We start from the raw sequence: 6377 nt of genomic DNA on the forward strand, positions 1-6377 counted from the left end.
TGGAAATTATAATAGCCTTTCGAAAGCCAGTTAAATAATAAAAGACAATGTGAGTTTGCCCCAATATCAAAACATGAGAATGTGAATATCAGTAGTAAAAAATAAAGGAATTAATTAAACAAATTAAAACCCGGTTCACTGCTTTGTGAATTTTTTCGCATAAAAATCAGAGGAACACAACCCTCTGAAAGCCCAAAGTGTCTATTAGATTTTGAAATGTCCAATCATTAAAATTTTGTGTTTCAAAAGGAAAACACACATGATATTTAGCATCACAGTTGGAGGTCAAATAGTCGGATTAGTGGCAAGATCAATGATCGTGTCAGGAGGAATTTCAACAGTCAGATCATTCAATAAATGAAAAATAAAAAATAAACAAAATTAAGAAATGTAGGGATTGAGACAAGGCCGGTAGGCACGTATGTGTGTGATCGCCCCTGATATTTTAATTTCTCTAAAACTTAAGGTTACTTTCCGCCCCTCACCTCTTTGACATATCTTGTCCAACCTTCCCTCCCTTCTTCTCTCCGCCCTTTATGTTGTAATTTAACCCCCCAAGAGTATTATAGTATAAAAGATTAAATAACGCCATCTCCAACAGCTTACGCTTTTGGAGTAATTGGTTGTTTCACATGGTATCAGAGCAAAAGGTCCTGAGTTCAAACCTCATTTATAGCAAAAATCCATATGCAATAGCCAAACCCAAGAGAGGAGCCACATATGCCACGTGCAGGCCAACCCTAGAAAGAGGAGCCACATGTGAGTGGGCGTATAGTATAAAAGATCAGATAATGCCATCTCCAACAGCTTAAACTTTTGGAGTAATTGATTTTTTCACAAAGAGAACATGCCCAATTGTCCCCAGTCATTGAAGTTTGTGATAAGAAGGGGAAAACTGTAGGTGAACATTCATAGATGAAGTTGGAGTTTTGTTTTTATAGGGCATGCTATATTCAACACAAATTTACATGCATGTGTTTCATGTGTGCTTGCTCTTGCTTTTCTTTTTGGTGATGAAATTAGATCTTAACTTGTTGGATTAAGCTTCAAACCTTGACCAAAAACTCATTCTTGTTGGCGTTTTGGAGTGGCTCACATTGGTTCTTGTAGATCCTTTATCCACTTGAGTTGTGTTTGCATAGGAGTCTTTAAGATAAATCCCAAGTATTTTAAACTTATGAGAAACTAAAGTGTTTGACGTGTGGAGGGATTCAAAAACGTATGATCCCAAAATCTATAAATATGTAATGCAATTGATGGGAGAACATGCATAGTTTATAGCTAAAGTTTCCATCTAAAGAAGGTCCCTAATTTGAGAGGAAATTTGTGCGATTCCATCGATAGAGCTTAAGGTCTTCTACATATTAGAAACCCTTTCATTTTTCATGGCGCGGCGGTGTTCGTGGTTTCAACAATGTTCGAGGGAATTTGCGATCTCAACTTCTAATCACCATGACCCAAGGTAAGTTCCATGTTAATTACAAAGTAATTTAAAGTTTAGAAATTGGTATCAAAGACAACCTTCGGGTTGTGGCGATTTATCAAGATAGATCAATTTGTTTAGACAATGAATTCGAATCAATTTTATTCACACTCCCTTCTATGGTTAAATCGAATTTAATTTGATGAAGTTGTGAAGAGCGGATGATGTAAATCGAGTTATGGTTTCCAGAGAATGAGCAGCGAAAATGCCATTAATAACAACGAGAAAATCAAGCTTTTATGTTTATTGACCACCAACAGAAATCCGGCCACCGCTGGCGTTCTGGCGAGGTTTCCGTCAATCCGACCGTACGGATGTATAGCTGCCGACGACATGAACCCAACACCACTTACGGCGGCTCAATTGTTTTGTTTTTGTTTTGCTAGCCACACTCTCCTATTTCGATAACTTTCAATTGTTTTGTACCCTAAAATTTTTTGGTATTCTGGATCCATTGGAGGTGATTTTGGAGTAATTAGAGGCTCGGTTCATACAATTTTAATAAAAAAAGGGTGTGTCTTCCTTCCATTAAATTTGAACTCAAAATTTAAGTGCAGTATTTGGGCTTTTTCTAATCACTGTTTGGAAAAGCTGTACATTGTACCATAAATTTTTTCAGAGTTCCGGACGCAATGACTATGATTTTAGAATCATCAGAGATATGTAGGGTGCTGCTTTTGGTATTCCAAGTTTTAAAGGGTATTGAAAGTTAGGTCTAAGGTTTGGGTTTCACTCCCAAACTTTTGCGGAACATATCCAACCACTTATGATAGACTGATTCGATTGACGGATTCTAATTACAAGAGGCCTAAGTTGTGTATATTCTGTTTTACATACAACTTGAAGGTTTTTGTAAATTAGTTTGGATTCTTCATGAGGGGAATCCGATCGATCCAGAATTCCAGCAATGAAGTTTATAACTGTCCCAAATGTTTTTAATCTGGATTTAAAGAATTATTGTTTCACTTTAAATTTATTGTATGTTTCTTTGAATTTAGTTGTTTTTGTTATATGCAATTCCTTCAGTTTGTATTGGATGTTTGCAATCATGTTATTATACCCCATAAGGTAAAATTATTTTAACATGACATAAAGACCTGTCATATATTCAATAAACCCATAGACACTATTATAAAAAGGTATTTGATTAGTTTGGAAGGGGCCAGAACATCTTATGGCTATGAGGATGCCTGTGATAATTGGTGCATTATTGGTGCCCACTGACACATAAAGTGCAACTTTTTAGTTGCTTTACCCTAATGGTATGTAAGATTGCAATGGATTTATAATGCATAACCGCTTGCCCCACAAGAATTCGGTTGTGTATTGTGAATTGATTGGAATCGTGAGATCAATGAGATTAGATGGAGGCTCTTATCCTAGGCCCATATGTATGGAGAAGGGACCAAAGTATAATTTAATTGATCGATGCGATTGCTAAGGGTAAATCTAATGCATGCTGTAACCTCGGCCCATATGAGGGTTAAAGTAAGGCGTTGCATTTACAACCGGATATGTGAATATGGGTTTTGCTTTATTGGAATTTAGCACGTAGTGAGAATGAGTTGTTGGTTTATGTTTTGCAGGTAATCGGTCAGTACTTTTGAATTTTGAATCTAAAAGAATCCCTTTCTTAGTGGGAATAATTTTATGAGTGAAAGGATAGGGTTATACTCACTTTGGGCTGGATGGACCTTGATTTGACTCTCAGAGTGGATGAACCACCCACTCCTACAGATGAGAGTACTCAAGACGAGAAAGACATCCATAAAGAGTGGGAGAGATCGAACCACTTAGAGCCATGTAGCTCAAAGCATCAGGTCATCTATCCATAAGACCACAAATGTCATGGCATTTATGGAATGTGTTCAAGAATAGTTTGTCAATTCGGACAAGGCATTATCTGTGACCCTGTAGACACCCCATTTTGACCGGACCCTAATTCCCGAGAGCGAAGAATAATCCGAACCCCAGGAAATTTAACCCGAGTCGTACCCCAATCCTTATTATTTCAAAATCAATGAAAAGGGATGTGAAATATCAGGACAAGGTGTGCCCATATCAATTCAGTAAGGAAGAGGAAAAGATAATTTATCCCATCCTTTTTCCCATCCGAGCCACCCCCTGCTCTTGCTTGAAATACATATTTGAAAACTAAAAAGTAGGGTTGCATACTCTTGAAAAGGGGTGTACCTGAAACTTAAAGGGGGAAAAGTGTTTAGCATTTGCTTATAAAAGGCAGAGAGGGAGAGATCGAAAAAATAATAATTAGGAGGCTCTCATTTTTTCGTTTCAAAAGAAAGCCCTAGCAGAGAAAAAAACCAAACGAAAGAAAATCTGCTTCAAACCCTAACTCGTTCTCACCATCTTCTCCGATCGGACCCCCATGCCGGCCAGATCTAGTTTCAATTTTCAGCTACCCCTAACATCTGCTTCTACTCCCTATATCTTTGATCTCCACCTCTTGCAAACCCTACCCCTTTTCTTTCTTCTCAGGTAGGATTCCAAGCCTCGAAATTCAGATATGAGATTTGGAAGAGGAGAGAAAGAGATCAGAGCTATAGAGAGAGAAAGTCTCTGCTTCGATAGATCGAATGAGATCGTGATTTGGTTGTACACAGAGCTACAGAGAGTAGGAGAGTAGAGAGAAAGAGGGTTTCATGTTTTTCTTCTCCGATCAACCATTGCCGCCGGTTATTTTCCGGTCGGTAGCCACTCAACCATATCATTCTCATCTTTTGGTAATTTCTTAAATCTCTTTTAGCTCCCTTCCAAATTTTAGATCTGAGAAATAAAAAAAGGGGAAAAAAGGAGATTCTCATAAAAAATAGAGAGAGATCAAGAGAGTGAGAGTTACAGGGATAATGTTCGGAGCCTGCTGCTACCATCTTCAAACTTCGTCAATTCCAAAATTTCGATTAGATTTTTGTTCTCTCTGATCTGAGAAAGATCCGAGGAAAGGAGTATCATCTTCGCCAACCTTGCTGGAGTTCTGAGTGTGTAGATCCACCATCTAACACTTCTTCAACTCCATTAAGCAATTATCTTTTTCCGAAGACCATCAATTTATCATTAGTTCAAAGGAAGGGCTACAGGAGGGTTTCATCTAAAGTTTATAGAGTATTTTCATTTTGAAACTTTCATCGGATAATCCCTAAAAAAATAATTTGGAAGTGAAGAGTTAATTTCTTAGGGTTTGGAGTAGTGAAGGAAGAAGAAGAAGAAGTGATTGGATGAATTGAAGGTTTAGACAATGGGGAAAAACAGGAAAATGAACTGATTTAGTGGCCAGCAAGGAAGAAATCAGCAATCAAAGACCGGAGTTTGCCGGAGATCCACCGGAGAATAACTGGAAAAAGTTAGGGTTTTGATCTTGTGTTAGATCGGAATTTTTGCCGGGATCCGACCGTAGTCTCGTTGGCCAGAGCTTGAGATCTTGTCGGAATTTCTAATCAGAGAAAGTAAGCTGATCTGAGAAGATTAGAAGAAGATATGAAGAAGAATAGAAGAAAACCTTAATCTCGCCTCTCTCTCTCTAATTTGAGAAAATAAAAAAAACCCTAGATCTCAGAAAATGAGGGCTAGATTAATATTTATAGTTTTTTTCGGGAATTTGATATTGGCACTTCATTTTGATGAGCGCACAAATGTGCGAATCTGCCTGGATAATACACCCCCTATTTTTGATATCTGCACAAAATTGCCTTGTTCGTAGTGCAATTTTTCATCAGAAATTTCTGAAACTTTGCAGAGAGATTCTTGGGGTCCTAATCCGCCCTAAGGACGAATTTGGGTCACCAGATCATATATTTTCTTGGGTTTTAATCAAATCAAGTGCAAAAAGGGGGTTCGGTCAAAATGGGGTGTCTACAGACCCTCATGAGCAAACTTGTATCTTTGAAGCTCACTACACACAAAGGAGTGTGAGAGCATATTGTTGCGCAATTGGGTGCCCTAAAGATAGAGATCTTTGAGTCTTTGTTGGTGTTCTTTATCCTCAACTCCCTCCCTAATGAATATAGTAGATTTAAGATTGGATATAATATTAATAAGGGCAAATGGTCTATCAATAAACTTTTGAGTGGACTTTGATTTGACTCTCAGTGGATGAACCACCCACTCCTACAGATGATAGTACTCAAGATGAGAAAGACCTCCATAAAGAGTGGGAGAGATCGAACCACTTAGAGCCATGTAGCTCAAAGCATCAGGTCATCTATCCATAAGACCACCAATGCCATGGCATTTATGGAAGCTATTCAAGAATAGTTTGTCAATTCGGACAAGGCATTAGCTGTGACTCTCATGAGCAAACTTGTATCTTTGAAGCACACTACACATAAAGAAGTGTGAGAGCATATTGTTGCGCAATTGAGGGCCCTAAAGATTGAGATCTTTGAGTCATTCTTGGTGTTCTATATCCTCAACTCCCTCCCTAATGAATATAGTAGATTTAAGATTGGTTATAATATTAATAAGGGAAAATTATTAAAAAAATGCAAACATTTGTGTAGACACCCCATTTTGACCGTGCCTGAATCTCTTCGTGTAAATTATAAACCCCATCAAATCTATGAATTGGAATCCCAAATTTCACCCTAGGCTAGCTTAGGATCCCACCAAGGTCCCTATAAAATTTCGTCAAGATCCGAACATGTTTGCCTAGTGAACGAGCCAAGACAGTGTCATGGTACAAGTTCAGAAGCGGGGTGAATGTATCTTGAAAGGGGGGCGAGCTTATCCTGTGAGGGGCCGAACCTGGGCCAGAAAGGACACGATGAATCGCGTGCTCATCAATTTTCGCGCCCCTTATCAGAATCCCGTGCGCCCATCAATTTGGAGTGCCAATATCAACTTCCAAAAACATCTATAAATACCAAATCCAAGCTCATTT

This window comes from Tasmannia lanceolata, unplaced genomic scaffold, assembly GCF_043159265.1.
Source record: "Tasmannia lanceolata isolate RefF3 unplaced genomic scaffold, GAP_Taslan_0.1 ptg000012l, whole genome shotgun sequence".
Lineage (NCBI taxonomy): Eukaryota > Viridiplantae > Streptophyta > Magnoliopsida > Canellales > Winteraceae > Tasmannia > Tasmannia lanceolata.